General features: G+C 44.2%; 1 long non-coding RNA gene across 1 annotated transcript in view; it reads right to left on the reverse strand.

Moving 5' to 3' along the window:
- The window catches only part of LOC139043873 (uncharacterized), a 133,161-nt gene that overhangs the window by 16,950 nt on the left and 99,564 nt on the right, over positions 1 to 16,647 (reverse strand). The window contains exon 2 of the long non-coding RNA XR_011500942.1: positions 3,408 to 9,418. This is a non-coding gene — a long non-coding RNA (uncharacterized lncRNA). The remainder of the gene's footprint in view (positions 1 to 3,407; positions 9,419 to 16,647) is intronic.

Below are 16,647 nucleotides of genomic sequence, written 5' to 3' on the forward strand. Positions count from 1 at the left end.
TTTCAAGTCAGTGATTTATGGGTTGCTTTGTTACACAGCCATAGGGAACTGATATACCCACCCTTAGGTTTGTGGACACCCTATTTCTTCTTGGACATCAGGAATCAATGCAATTGTTCCAACCAGAAGCTGAGCTATCACTACTTTGCAAACCTGCTCCCGGGCCCTGCACATACATCCAGGTCATTTCTGAATTTTATAGTTAGCATGTCTGGGATTTCTACTTAGTCTTGCCTATCTTTCCTTTCCATCCCTGCCATGATCAAGCCTTCATTTCCTTTGCTGGACACTGGAAATGGGGTCCTAACTAATCACTGCATATTTCTCCTTCTTCATTCTGTGGGTTCCCACTGTCCAAAGAATTAGGCCTAAGAACCTTATTTCTGGCCAGAGCAAAACAACAACAAATGGTATTGAGTAGCCACTGTGTGTCATACCAAGCTGAAGAAGAGAGAGAAGAGTAAACCCACTGAGGGCGATAGAGGCCCTCTTTAATCTGGTCCCATTCTACCTCTGCAGATTCCTGCACCACAGCTCATCTACCTGACACCTGCCGTGACCCTTAATCATGGACATTTTTCTCCATGTAACTTCTCCCCAAACTCTGCTGCCTAAATGCTCTCCCTACTTTTCCCAGCTTCTCTAACCCTTTGTCTTCCTTCAAGGCCGAACTCAAGTCCTAACTCCTCCAAAACCTCCTCCAACTGCCCCTGCCCAGGTCATCTCTCTCTTCTGTCTCTCTTGCCTCAATTCCTCAAGAGCTCCCTTAGCTGTTGGCCATGGCATCTGCATGGCTAGTTACATACTAGCCTGGAGACAAGGGGCCATAGTGTGTCCCCTCTCCATCACCCAGCACAATACCAGACACACGTGGCTGCAGGGGATAATAATACCAGATAAATATGGATTCAATTAAGCAACCCTCTCCCAAGACAATGTAATATGTTGGCTCTCCTTGCTTTTATTTTATTTAATTAATTAATTCATTTATTTATTTTGGCAGGGGTATATTAGCCCTGAGCTAACTGCTGCTGATCCTCCTCTTTTTGCTGAGGAAGACTGGCCCTGAGCTAACATCCATGCCCATCTTCCTCTTCTTTATATGTGGGATGCCTACCACAGCATGGCTTGCCAAGCAGTGCCATGTCCGCACCCGTGATCCGAACCAGGGAACCCCGGGCCACCAAAGCGGAATGTGCACTCTTAACCGCTGCGCCTCTGGACCAACCCCTTTCCTTTCTTTCACATAAAACTCTTATACCCTCAATTTTGGGTATTGGATTTGAGGGAAAGCTGTCGACCCTCACCATCCCTACCACACCTCACAGGAGTCAGGTCAAAGGACAGCACTCTTCCTGACATGTAGCTACACCTTACTAAACTCTCACCAAGGACCAGGTTCCACCCTGGACATTTCATGTGTATTATCTCCCTTAATCTTATAGCAGTCCAATGTGGTACATGCTACTGCCTCCATTTTATAGTAGTGGAGACTCATTAGCATGACTGAGTGCAGAGTTAAGATTTGACTCCAATTCTGTCTGAGCCCAAAGCTTGTGTTCTTGGTCAGTAAGCTGTAATGCCCCTGACTTGTCCGATTACTCTGTTAAGACATGTGTAACAACTTTTTATCACTATTGCACTTTCCCATGAATAGTCCTTAATCTTCAACTAAGATTTCAATTCCAGGAAACCTACCTAACCTAGCACCTTCTGTGGTAAGCAGAATAATGCCCTCACCCCAAAGATGTCCATGTCTTCATCCCCAGATCCTGCAAATATGTTGTGTTACATGGTATGAGGGAATTAAGATCGCAGATGGAATTAAATTTGCTAATCAGCTGATCTAGAGAAGAGGAAACTATGCTGAATCATCCAAGTGGGCCCAATGCAATCACGGGGGTCTTTATAGTTGAAAGAAGGTGACAGGAGAGTCAGAGAAGGAGATGAGACCACAGAAGCAGAGATAAGAGCAATGCAGTTGCTAGAAGGGGGCCCCAATGCAGAATGCAGTCAGCATCTGGAAACTGGAGAAGGTGAGGAAACAGATTCCCCTAGAAATTCCAGAAAGGATAAATCAGCCTAATGAGATCCAATTTGGTGGGATAAGAAATTTGTGTGGTTTTGAACCACGAAGTTTGTCGTATTTGTTACAGCAGCAACAGAAAACTAATATGCCTTCCTATAGAAATGATTAGGGCCAGTTCACGGTCCAATAGCTTGTCAAGACTTCTTACAGCTCAGAAGCTACAGTCTGAATAGTTATAAGGAGTTGTTTTGGTTAAACCCCTATTATGGAGGCATTATAAATTGTTCCCACAAACAAAGGGGGGGAAGTCTTTGAAGAGCCACTCAAATGGCTAAAGAAGAAAGGGAGAGAGTGGATCCCTCTCTCCATTCCTGGGTTCATACACCCTGTAGGACCATGTTCCATTAAGGTTCTGATTAGCTGTGATTTCCTGTGGAACTAATGTCTTCTTGCTAATTCCCAAATGATGTCTCTCTTCTCCCAGTAAAATCAAGAACTGCCAATAGGGTGCAGGCCAGCTGCTGGCCCCTCTGCCTCTCACATACCACATACACAAATAGGAAGATGGTCCCCAAGGCTGTAATTTTCTGTCCAGCAAGTGTCTTGGGTTTCACTTGAGTGGTTAATGATGATGTCACCCGGGCGCCTTAGTATGGGACATTTCCAACCTTCAATTAAAGGACTATCATTTACTCTATATATTAACATCCAGAACAATAAACACAGTGGAACACAGTCATTAGAGGCAGCCATAATCCATGGCCTGCTGTGTATTGATGTCAGCCCTGCTGCGTTTGACATCTCAAATAAGTCCAAAGAAAGCCCTGCATTTTCAAAGCTGGGACTACGTTGAGGATATCCGCCCCTGGCTGCATTCCATCTTCCCACCTCCATCTTCCAACCTTCAACATCCTGGGTTCAAACTCAGAGTTAAAAACCACTTGTCCTCTACAAAAAGACATCCAGGCCAACCTCCTCCCTGACTAGGAATAATGCCACTAGTTTTTAGTTGATTGAACCTCGTGGGGCTTCACTGTAAGATAATAAACTAATTCAGGATGTTATGATTCCTAATCTAAAGGATGTTAAAATGTAGCAGGCCTGAAGATATTTTTAAAAAAAACAACTGACCTCATGATGCACAAAGGGAGTAGAATAGATAATATAGAAAACCGGAAAAGCAAAAGAAAATTTTACTCAAACTTAACCAGAATGTCTTATCACAAAGTCCTCCGGTTATTTCCTACATTCTTTCCCCACATTCATTCAATGCACCTTAGTTGATAACTTATTGGTGCTGGTAAGTAGAGAGAGGAATGTTAATAGGATCACATAGTCTAATAGAGGAGACAAAGAATCAGAAAATATCAATACTTACCATTTATTCAGGACTTACTATGCCAGCAGGTGCTATTCGATGTACTCTGCATCCACGATCTCATTTACTTCTTACTACAACCTCTGAAGGTAGGTACTAGGAGCCCTGTTTTACAAAGGAGGAAAGGGAGCCTTAGAGCGCTTAGGTCCCTTTCTCAAGGACTAGACCTGAATTCCAGCTCAGCAGGCCTCCCCGCCTCACAGGAGCCCCGTGAAAGGACGGTACTTCTTCCTGCATTGCGGGACCCATGCTCATCTCATCCTGTCAACCCAGCACAATTGCAATATCTGGGGGTCCAGCCACCTAGATTTCCAAGCGAGCTCTTCCTTCAGGGGATGCAAATTAAAACAGAATTCGAAAGGCTCCTCTGGCAGGTAGTGGGGGTTGCCTGGCATGGAAGTCTCCTGGTGTTTATCATCCGCTTCAGGCTGCGCAGAGAGATGTGCTTGGGTCATTGGGGTGATGGAAAGATGCTGTTGAGTTAGATGGAGAAGTAAGGACACAAAGAAAACCTTCTCAGCAGTCTAGGGCACTCTGGGACTCAACAACTCCATGACTAGAGAAAAAGCAGGCCTTCTTTCTTCCGGGGGCTGACAGCAGCTCCCTACCACCTTGCTGGATGAATCTCACATGTGAACTTTGCTCATGGGAGGATCCAATGTGGTTGGTCCTCACACTGAATCTGAGCATCCTCGTGGGAGACCTTGTTAGACCTGATCAGTTCATAGGCAGAGGCGGGCCTCTGCCCACCATAGGGCTGCCCCTGGCTGAGTCCCCAACACCCATCTGTTGGGTGGCAGTAGAGTCAGTGACTTCCCACTACACAGCACGAGCAGACTTGATGCCCCTAGGACCGCACTCCTCAGAAGGAGGCCTGGGAACACAGTAAGCAGGTAGACACCGCGTGTGCGTGTTATCTTTAGAGTCAAATATAAGTGATTTACTTCCCTTTGAGTTATCTGTGCCATTGTTCCTCTCCACCGAGGGTGTTTTGTTTGATTTCATTTTACTTCAGTTTTGGTAAAGTGTTATTCACCATGCTTGGGTTTGTAGAAGCCAATCAGAAAGAGTCTCGGCACACCGCTCTGGTTCCCTGAGCGCAGGCTGTGGGGACTTTCTGGAAATGACTGTGCCATAATGCCATGTTTGGAGGGAGGGTTTTCCCAGTGCCCCAGTGCCTTTTTCTTAACACCCGGGAGCCCTGATGGGACGGGAGTGGAGACCGTGAGAGGCTCTCTGGGGCAGGCTTCCTGGGCTCTCCCGTGGGGTGTGCTTCCTCGACTTTGCACACCCTGCCTGGTCCCTGTGCACTTTCAAACCTGGTAGACTTGCTTTTTCTAACCATTTTGGCGAGCTCTACCCGCGGGCTTTCACTGCGCGCGGCCGCCACCTGCTGGAACCAGCCTGGAACTGACTGCTGGGCCACATGAGGCGGACACCTGGCCAGCACAGGAGGTGTGAGAGAACAGATTGTCAAGTTCCTTCCGTGGCATTCATTCCAGAGGGAGCCTCTCCACTGGCCTTGACACACAGGAATCTGGTTTTTAATAGCCTTTTGGAGACTCAAAGTCTACCAATGATAACTCATCTGAGAGTTTAATCACCTTCTCTTAGAAATATTTTCCCTATTTGTGATCTCAATGATACTTCTGTTTAGGTGAATGCCCTGCTCATCTGTCTTGATCGGGAAGAAACACAGCTGCTGTGAGTTCTCTGGGTAAAAGCTCAATGAATGTGCCTCACTTCTCTGGAAAGCTCCCAAGTTTTATTTCCCCTTAAATTGCCTTCCTTTAGCCTATTTCTAAACTTATTTATCCTCTCTGTGGCTCTCCTCTGAATGTTGTCAACTTCTCAACAATTCTCCTTACCTGGGGATACTCTTAGTAAGGATCTGGCTTAAGCCGAGAACATGCTTCCAATATCGTGTACACCCTCCAGATAACCACTCCTTTGACAAAAGTTTTCTGAGCACCTGCTGTGTGTGAGGCCCACAGGTAAGAGCTGTGTATGGTGGAAGATGAATGACTCATGTACTTTCCAAAAAGAGGAAGGAGGTACTACTAGAGTGCCTGCAGACGGATCTCTAACAGCGTACGAGACAGGTACCGGCATTGGTACCACCAGACTAGACGTCAACAAAAGGAGAGAGTACTTTCAGGCTGGGCATGTAGAAGGCTTCATGTAGGTGGTGAACTGGTTTTGAAGATGAGATGTGGTGATTTATAATAGGAAATATATATTTGTTCTTTGACCCGTTTCTGGTACAGAGCTCCTAAAACCCTTGGGTTTTCCTATGAGTGAGATGCAGTCGTCTCTTGTTATATTAATGAGATGACTTCCTAAGGATGGATGCTGGTTGCCAGAGGAAGCAGCAGTGTGATTAGAGGGTTGGCACTTTCATTCCCCTCCCCAACCTTGGGGAGAGGCGAGGGGCTGGAGATTGAGTTCAATCACCAATGGCCAATGATTTAATCAATCATGCCTATGTAATAAAGCTTCTATAAAAACCCAGAAGGATGGAGTTTGGAGAGCTTCTGGGTTGGTGAACATGTGGAGGTTCGGGGAGAAAGGTGTGCTCCAGGAGGGCATGGAAGCTCGGCGCCCTTTCCCTGTACTTTGCCCTATGCATCTCTTCCAGCTAACTATTCCTGGGCTATATCCTTTTGTAATACACCAGTAATCTAGTAAGTAAAATGTTCCTGAGTTCTGTGAGCCACTCCAGCGAATTAATCGAACCCGAGATGGGGGTCATTGGAACCTTCAATCTATAGCTGTTCAGTCAGAAGCATAGGTGACAACCTGGCCTTGCAACTGGCATCTGAAGGGGTGCGGGGCAGTCATGTAGGACTGAACCCTTAGCCCATGAGATCAGACTCTATGTCCAGATAGTGTCAGGATTGAGTTGAATTGTAGGATACCCAGCTGGTGTCTGAGAATTGCTTGGTGGTGTGGGGGGAAACCCCTATGTGTTGGAATTGGTAACCAGAGGCATTAGAAGGATACATAGAATTTGGACCCAAGAAGGGCATTAGGAGAGGAATGGCATTCCAGGCCGAAAGACAGCCTAAGGAAAGCCCTGGAGATGTTGAACAACAAGCTTGGTTATGAGCTTTTGGTTGCATTTGGGTGGGTCAAGGGCAAATAAGGGAAAAATAGACCGAAAATAGACCGGGCCAGATTGTGGGGGCCTCTCCAACAACGGGGAGCCATTAAACACTCTAGGTACTGTGCTTACTTCATACAAGTCCTGTTTGATTTTATTAACTTGAAGACAACTTGTTTTTCACCAGGCTAACCCTAAATCATTCTCAGCTGTAATTAGTGTCATTTTGTCCCCATCTAGTACTGGCTCCTGGTTTTGACTTGTTTGCTCCCAGTCTCAGTTTAGTTTTTACTCTTTTGTTTCTCTATTTCTGAGAAATCTGCCTTGCCCTGGCATTTTTCACTCCCAGTCTCATCTTTGACAAGATCACTTCCAGCTGGCCAGTTCTGCCCCATCACTCCTGAATTGTTTTCCTGGTGCGGTGGATCTTTATATTCCACTCTCCCTTTAGGGGACTTAGGAAGGCAGGGCACCTGGAAGGAAGACCCTGGGCAAGTCACCTGCCCATTCTGGCCTCGGTGTCCTCCTCTTAGAGAGAGAAGGTATCTATTGACCTTTTGGGTCCTTTTTCAATCTCATGCTCTGTGAGGCAACAACCTCAACTACCTCTGTCTGTGAGCATACCCCTTAACCATTTCCACAGAATAATTCCAGCTTTCCTGGAAGAATTTGCCTATGAGATTGACTGAAAATGGAGTTTGAAATAAATTAGATCTGCTAGGAAGTCAACCAGCTTTGAGTTATTTGTTTCCAACTGGGATGAGGACAGAGGAAAAGATGACAAGTATGCCTAGCTTCCCTCTTGCCAAAGGGCCTCTCCCTAGGAGATATTTTCAAAGAAAAAGAGAAAATGATGGATTATAAAGCACAGAAATGAGCTGCAGGTGGCACTCAGCACCCCATTCCCTTCTTGAATTAGCCAAATTCTCTCCCTCTCCTCCACCTTTAGCATCCGACTGTCTCCGTTTGATTCAGCCTGTCGACCAAGGCAAGACCTTCCCTCTGGCTCTGGCGTGGTTCCCACTGCCATCAGCTGCCTTGCAGGTCCCTTCCCCATCTCTGCAGATGGCAAGTCTCATGCACAGCTGCTTTGAGCCACCTGCTACCCTAATTCTCAGTCTTCTCTTTGGTGTGAATTGCCTTCAGCATCAGTCCAGCAGGAGTATGAGATGGAAAGTGCTAACCTTCAGCAAATTTGTAAACTCCAGCCTGGGGTGCCTATCAGGTACTAGAAGTAACATGAGCCCCTTATCAGGAAAAATCGAGGGGCTCATGAGGATCACAGAGGGAGGACAGAACTAGGGGATCAGGGCAGGGAGTAAAAGTTTACAAATGAGAATTGTACCCCGTCCTACTACTTCTGTATTGCTTTGTTATTGTTGTGGTGCTCCATAAAATAACCCCACCTCAATTGTTTTAGTTAATTCTCATGATAGCCCTGTAAAATTAGGTGTCACAAATACTATTTTGTAGATAGGGAAACTAAGGTTTTGATTTTTTTTTATGTCTTGTAATGAGTGAACCTGACAATTCTAATATGACTTTCCTTGGATTGAAGGAAGAAAACATGTGCTGTTGAGATCCCAGAGTCGAATGATAAATGAGCTCAGGAAGATTTCTAAGCATGGTACTTTAAGAAATAATGGGAAAACAATGTGCACGCTTGTTGTCCCGTACCCTTAAAATGTTAAAAGTCTGCAGCTACTTAACAATAACAGCGTCAAGCTTCTCAGGAAGAATAATTTCCATTTCCAGCCCTGAGGCTTAACCACAAGTGTGGCTGAAGAAGATGAAACTGGGAAGGACAATAACCACAGAGGGGGGTGAAAAGTGATAGCAGCTGGATCATCAAGAAGGGCCCTGAGCGGGTGATCACTTTCATCTGAATTGGCCATTTCTGCTCACTCTCAAAGAGAGGGAACAGAAAACACGGATGAAGTCTCCAGGTGATACTAACCTGACTCAAATACCAGGGAAGTCTTAAAAATACTAACGAGGAAGAAGAAAGGCCTTGGATTACAAGAGAGGACCCACAGGAATGTGGAATATGTTCCTCTAGCTTTTTTTTGTTTGCTTAAATACTGCAGACTTCTTTTGGTATTTGATGATTTAAGTGGCTTTTATAAGTGGCCAGAGCAGATTCCAAGGCTCTCCAAGCCTTGACTTCCTCCAGGCATCACCCATAGTAGGCCAGTAAATATTTGACTGGGTGTCCAGTCGTGGTGCTTTAACCCACATCCTCCATGCCTAGAAAGCCTTTTCCTTACTTTGATCAACATTGTGTTTATCCTTCAGGCCCAGCTCGAATCCTGCCTCTACCCCGAAGCCTTCCCTGGTCACCACAATTCACAGCCTCCTGTTGACACTGAATCCAACCACATAAGTTGTGCAATTGACATTCTGTTCTTAAGTAATTAACATTGCCAGTGCAGAATACCTTATTTCTCCTTGAAGGGAAGAAACTATATTTCACAGTTCTTTTTATTCCAGTTAGTGTTATGCTTTAGATTTTCGAAGAACTTTGTGTACTTGTCTTATCTGACCCATACAATAATGCTGCAAGGTAGACAAGGATATTAGACACTTTTGCGAGTGACAGAAGCCCAACTTGCTGGAGCTGAAGGAGAAACGGAAATTTAGTAGAAGAACGCTGTGTTCACTCACACAATCAAAGGAAGAATTCAGGACAGATTTGGTGGGCTCCGAGAATGGAATACAGGATTTGATGCTTCTGATGGTTCTGTCTCACTTTTGTGTGTTGCCCGCATTCTCTATTGCTTCTTTGGCTTGCTCCAGGGTAGGATGCAGACATTCTCTTCCCACGTCAATATGTGTAAATCCCACAGCCTCAACAGAATCGCACTGGAGGGAGGAGGAATAGTTCTCCAAAGAAAGGCAAGGTCTGCACCTGAAGAAAGAGGAGGACAAAAAGCATACAGAAAACCGATCTCCACTCCAGCAGGGTACCATTGTTCTCTGAATACGACACTGAAACTTAAGTTCACACAAGCCACGTTGCTACTCTTGAGCAGATTCAAGATGAAAAATCAAGTTTCCCAGAGGTTTCTCCCCTATAATATACTATTTCAGTAGCTAACACAGGGCCTTGCTCAACAGAATTAGTCTCTAGAAAATTGGTTAAGGCCTCCTCTAACCCAGGCTTCCTTTCCCAACTGGAGTATCTAGGGCTGTAAGAAAAATCACTATAAGGAAATGAAGCCACCACTCAATAATTACGGTGACATGTAATTTGGAAACTGTTAAAATTACAATTATAGCAGCAAAAACAACAGAATCTGACAATTCAGTGTTTAATGTATGCCAGGAGCCATTCGAAGAGATTTGTGTGTGTTAATTTGGTTACTCCTCACAGCGCCACGGGCAAGGTACTGTTAGCCCCATTTTGTAGAGGAGAAAGCTGAGGTTTAAATAGGTTAAATCATGCCTGGAATCCCACAGTTGGTGGCAGGACAGGAATTCAGATCCCCGCCTGTGTGACAGTGCGCAGGCCTGGGCTCCTGCCCACTTGCTACATACCCCTATTGCAGGGCTCTCCATAGAACTGATTACCATCCCATCTGGTCTTACTAGGGCTGGACATTGCCACATGGCACTCAAGCCTCCTCCTTTTCTGACTTGAATTTTTACCACACTTACTCCCAGGTCACCTTGAGATATGGAGGAAATTGAAAGGAAAACTTTGGGAAAGATAGGTGATCTATACATCTGAGACATATTGAGAATAGATGTTCCCAAAACAGTTATGTCTGCTCACTTTTGTTCCTTTGCCCAAGCTGTTCCTTCTGCCTCAGTCTTGAATCCTTTCTTGAGTTTCTCTGCCTGGCAAAACCCCACTCACTCTAAGATCCCACTCAAACATCTCTTTCTCTCTGTATCTTTCCTTGACTTGGCCAAGAAATAAACACTGACTCCTATATACTATAGTGCTGGCTATGCAACCTCAAATACAATTTGATCTTCATGTATGTCCAGACGAGACTGACAGCCTCTAGGGCAGGGACTTATTCTCCTGTCCCTTATTGGTGTTTGGGTCTCCAATGCCCAGCATAAAGCCTGGTATATAGAAGGTGCTCAAAGAATGCTTAATGAATAAGTGAATAAGAGAATGATAGTTGGAAAGCACATGATATCATTCACTTGTTTGGGGGATCAACAAGTGGGTTCCAAAGTGATTTCCATCCAGTCTCTTGGTACTTAGAGGTATACCAAGACTGAAGGCCTGGGAAGGAAACCAGTGGTCTTGGAGGGGGATCAAAAGAAACAGTCTCTGCAGAGTCCATGGCCTTGTTATGTCTGGAACACCAAAGGAAAAAGAAAGCATAAACATAAGCCATGTAACTAGCAAGATGCTATAATCAAATTGTTTTGGTCACTGCCTCTCAGTCCTAACCATAGGATTCCGCAAAGAAGATGATCTGAGCTGTGTCAAACACAGAAGAATTCTGGTGGGTGTATTTCTCCTCAGCAGTTTGCATAAATAACTCATTAGCTCCCTCATGGGTGTGGACCATATAATTGTTATTATTCTCCCTGACCTTTCCACTCAAGCATCTGGAACTAGATACTTCCCATATTTGCGGGTCTGCGTGATCTCCGTAGAGCATGCTCAGTAATGAAATGCAACTTTGCATAGCCAGAAATGTAAAAAGTGTCACTGTCAGTAAACAGAAATAACAGAATCATAAAATTGTAAACCTAGAAGACTCTTAGAAAAATAGTGCTATCCCTTATCCTATTCACGGAAAAACATTACCCAAGACATCGGATGTCTTTCCAGGATCACACAGCTAATCAGGAGTACTGGTGACATACCCCTTAGAGAAGTTTATTCTTGTGCTTGTAACAAGAGGACCTTTTTTGTAAGAATCACGGAGCGCTGTTGCATACATTCAAAATGATGTGTGTAAACTCTAAGGTCACCAGACTCTCATATGGGTCAAACTGGGAATAGTTCATCAAAGGGTAGGGTAAATTTTCAAGTAGGATACTCTCCAAGAGGCCAAATTTCTGGGCTCTTGGAGAATCTTAATAATCAAAATGCACTAGAAATCAAAAAGTTCGGAAGATTCAAGATGTAGGATCTTGAAAGGGGAACAACCAACTTGGAGGGTTAGAGAAGTTCCTAGACACAGAGGAGGGGTGGGGGATGGCGGGGCAGATGAGCCCAGCCATTGAGACAGGGAGGTAAAAGGCTACTGTTGACTAGTATTTGCTGTCCAATGCTGGGGGAAGAGCATGGTTGTCTTTTTTCACATTAGGCTTGGCCATGTGACATGCTTTAGCCCAAGATACGCGAGTAGAAGTCACCTCTGTTATCTCCAGGCAGCAGTTTTAAGAGTGAGTGTATGGTTCACTGTATCCTCATTTGCCTGACTTTGGAGTCACAGAAGTCTGTGTTTGGTTTAGCTTCCATGCACTAGATCCCAAGTGGCTACAATGAGCAGTCTTTTGGCCAGTCTGTAATGGACAGGTAGTATGAGCAAGAAATACGGCTATTTTAAGCTTCTGAGATTTAGGAGTTGAGACTTGGCATGATCTAGCCTACCCAATCTAAAAGAGTCTAGGCAGTCCAACAAAAGGGGAAGTCTGTTAGTTCTGAGAAACGTGGCTGATGAATCAAATTGGATGAGGTCGGCTTTCAGTTTGGCAGTGTACCTATAATATGCCCACACGTATACCATTCATATCCCGAATTTGCTGGCACAATAAAGAACTCTATAAAGTCATTGCAGTGTCTCAAGCTGAATGATGACTCACAACAGAGAAGTAGGACCAGAAAGGACAATGGAGTTAAGCTGGGCCCCGTGCCTGCCCAGGCAAAGCCCCTGGACTCCAAAAGCAGAGCAGACTAGTGTTAGTGCAAGAGGCCACGCATCCCCATTTACATTTTGCCCTTGGCATTCCCATCACATCTTCACTCCCATTTCACATCCCAGTGCCCTGTCAATCTCATCTCCAGTGGCATCTGATGGGCCTGAGCAGGCCAGTCTGCTCATCTGATTGTATATACATGAGAGTACATGTGTGCCAGCGAGTGTGCTCACATGTAGACTCAAATATTCAGAAAGCACTTGCTAGATACAGGGAATAATTCTATGTTCCTTTCTCTATATAGATGCTCTCTGAACCATCCGGCTCCCATCCAATAGCATTAACATAGATCTAGCACTCAATGGTGGATTCCTATTAGACTTGGGGCCGTGGTTACAGCTGCTACCAGTGGCCTAAACCAGAGTATTATCTCCTGACGGGGACCAGTGTCATGCAGGAGGAAGGTAACTCATATATCACTTCAGTCTACACCCTCCTCCAAAGAGCAGATACAACTTACCAGGCAAGTTTAGCAGCACTGGAAACTTCTAAATTGAATGTTTTAAATATGAGTAAAAAAGAACTAGCTGATCAATAGAATCCAGAAGCCAAAGCTGAAATTCACCTCCTAATGGATCCATTCTAAATATTTTTATTCACATCTTCACTTTTGTGTAGATTCCACCTGTCCATCAGAATCCCAGAGAGTGTTGAGAGGTGCATTGGTCCAGCCTCCTCTTTTTATTGATGAAGAAGCTGAAGCCCAGAGAGATTAAGGGGTATGCCAACTCCAGCAGGCTGCTGCATCCTCAGCGGTTTGGAAGAAGTTCCAGTACCAGGAGAGCCACTGGCTGATCTGTATATGAGGAGACCAGCCTTTGAAGCTGAGTCTTGATGGGAGTGGACTTGCTCCTTTCTCTCTGGCCTTTTCATAAGCACAGATACTATCAGCCTTTCATCATACGCCTGTATACTTTGTGTCTCGCTAAATACTCTTTACAAGACTTGCAGAGGCTATTTCAGTAGCTTCCTGGACAGAGAAAATGTTTTGTTTAGGCCCACCTTATGTTCAGGGTGTCTGGGGCCTGTTGAAGTTGATTGAATTTGAGAGAGAAAAGAGACAAGGCATCAGACAAAGAGAAAGAGATAGTTATAGATCTGGCTCGAGATCTTTCCACTTCCCTCCCCCACGTGCCTCTCTCTTCTCCTTCCTTACCCACTAGAGTTAGGACTCTGTACCAGCCATTGAAATAGTTCTGGAAGCTGAATTAGAAAGAAGACTATGAGTCTTGGAACTAAAGCTCACACTCTAGAGAACTGCTGCAATATCAGAGTTTCATCCATTATTGCAGTCCTAAATCAGAGAGCCCTTAGGAAACAGCTATGTCTACCGCAAATTATAATATCACTATAAAGCTTTTCTGTAATAAGTAATTTTCCATGAAAACAACACTTCTTAGTCTTCCAGGACATAGCTGAAACATGACTTAGATTGCAGATTTTTTTAATGCATTTTTTTAAATGAGAAGAAGACTTCAAATTCCCTGAGCATGATGCACTTTTAATCTTACAGAGCTGGACTTCTCAGTAGAAATCCGTCCTAGGGAAGGGAGCTTAGTCCCAGAGGAGCTGTTCTGACTTTACCCTCCAGAAGGCTAGGAGGGCTGATTTATGAATGGTTCACATGTCTAGGAAGAGTCTTTGGACAGAGAAAAGGAGCTAGTTATTCTCTCCTTTCCTGGAAGCAAGACAAGATATATTTGAGTCCAAACTGAAACTGAAAAGTTAAGATCAAATATTAGGAAATCTACTCTTAAGGCACATATACACTAAAATGGAGTAGTGGAATTAGTTCAGGTGGAGTCTTGCCTAAAGGCAATGGTATGCATTCAATATCCCATCCCCAAAGTCCCTACTACTCTGATCCCAGATACCAGATAAAAACAATAGAGGTCAAGACCCCAAGGTAGAAGAAGAAGACCTCACTGAAAAGGACCAGAAATACCACTCCTCATCCAGTCACCAAGAAACAAGGATTCCTCTATGGAATCCTCAATCCACTCAGTGTTTGGTCTTCCTACTCAACATGGACACCAAGAGACAGAGACAAGAGTTCAGGACTTCTGATTTTGGTGCTTTTTAGAGGTTGAGCTTTTAAGACAGAGAATTTGAAGAGAGTCAAAATTCAATGTAGTCTTTGAAAAATAAAGTTAGAGGATAGATTTTCAGTCATTCAGCAATCATTTGTTGAGCATAGTATGAACCAAGGACTGGAAGTTGAGTGACAGACATGGTTCCTGTCCTTGTGGTGCTTGCAGCCACGCACTTTAGTCATCTTCAATCTACATGTGATGAGTGTTACAAACAGGGGAAGTAGGCTGCACTGAAGTACCTAACACAGATCATAACCTGATCTAAGGAGCTGGGGAGAGCCTTCCTGGGGAAATGACGTACAGAGTGAGACCCTTTAGTGAGACCTAAAGGAAAGGCAGGAGTTAGGTGGCAAAAAGGTCATTGAGTGAAAAAGTGTCCCATACATTAAGGGTCTGTACAAGCAAGAATATAGCATGTCTGAGGGACTGTCTTAGTTAGTTTGGGCTACTATAACAAAATGCCATGGACTGGGGGGCTTAAACAACCAAGATTTATTTCTCACAGTTCTGGAGGCTGAGAAGTCCAAGATCAAAGGGCCAGCTGATTCAGCGTCTGGTGAGAGCTCTCTTCCTGGTTTGCAGATGGCCATCTTCTGCCTCTACCCTCACCTGTTAGAGAGCTAATCCCATCATGGGGGTGCCATCCTCTTATCCTCTTGATCTAATTACCTCCCAAAGGCCCCATCTCCAAATACCATCACATTCGGGATTACGGTTTCCAACATAACAATTTTGGGGTCACACAAACATGCACATAACAAAGACTGAAAGACTAGAGTGTACAAAATGAAGGCAAAGTTCATGAGAGATTAGAATAGAGAGAGAGAGAGCTGGATCAAGAAGCACACTGCAGGCCACGAAAAGGAATTTGAACTTCAGTTTAAGAACAGTGAGAAGCCACTGACAGGTTCTGAGTGGGGAAGTAACAACACTGAATTTACATTTTTAAAAACTTGTCTTAGTCACAGTGTGGAGAATAGCTTTCAGGGAATAAGACTTGAGCTGGGAGATGAGTTAATGAGACTATGAAGTAGTCCAGCTGAGAGATGCTGGTATATGGACTGAGAAGGTAGCAATGGACATGAAGAGAAGTGGATGGATTCATGTGCTATTTAGGAAGAAAAACAGAGGAAATGTCATGATGGATTGGATACGGTATGTAGCAGATGAGGAAGAAGGTTAGGGTGATCCATGGGGTTTTTATTTGAACGATAAGTTATATAGTACTATCATGTGCTGAGATGGGAAGTGACTGCTGGAAGAAAATCAGGTTCCAGGAAACATGGAATCAAGATATTGAGTTCAACCGCAAATAAATGGTAGGTGAAGCCATGACAGTGGAGGAGATCTCCCAGAGATAGAGCAAACATACATTCCAGTTTGCCCAGGACACTTCTGGTTTATGTGTGTTGTCCTAATTTTCTGCTCAATTTCACATTTGTTCCAGATGTTTTATTTTTTAACAAACTTATTTTAATTGCTGCATTAAAATGTGCTATGATGAGCTTGATGGGCTTCCGTCTCATATGCCTGGCTTCTGCCTTGGTCTCATTAGTCATTGAGTAGACATTTTGCACAGAATTCTGTGCTTGTTCCCTTTTATCTCCTCCTTTAAACAATAGATTTCTTCAGGGCCCAACCGCTGGACCTTCTTTCTTTTATCTACACTTACTCCCTTGAAGATCTCATCCAGATTCATGTCTGTAAATATTATAGGCTGATAACTTCCTAATTCCTATCTCTAACCCAGACATGAATTCTAGATTCCTACATCTAACCATCTACTTGACATCTCTCCGTGGATGTCTAATAAGTATCTAAAACTAAGATATCCAAGCCTGAGTTCCTGACCTTTTCCCAAAAACTGTTCCTGTCATAATCTTCACCCGGTAATAAATGTCAATTCCAGTTTTTTCTAATTGCTTGGCCTGAAAACCTTGTAATCATCCTTGACTTCCCTCTTCCTTTCTCATCCTACATCCAACTGGTTAGCAAAGAAACTTCACTTCTCACTGCCTCTACTGCTACCGCCCTGGCCAAAGTCACCATTATCTTTGTCTATATTATTTCAATAGCCTTTAAGCAGGTCTCCTTTCTTCTAACTTGCCTTCCTACAGTTAATGTTATCACAGCATCCTATTAAAATACTGAT

This window comes from Equus asinus, chromosome 2, assembly GCF_041296235.1.
Source record: "Equus asinus isolate D_3611 breed Donkey chromosome 2, EquAss-T2T_v2, whole genome shotgun sequence".
Classification (NCBI taxonomy): Eukaryota; Metazoa; Chordata; class Mammalia; order Perissodactyla; family Equidae; genus Equus; species Equus asinus.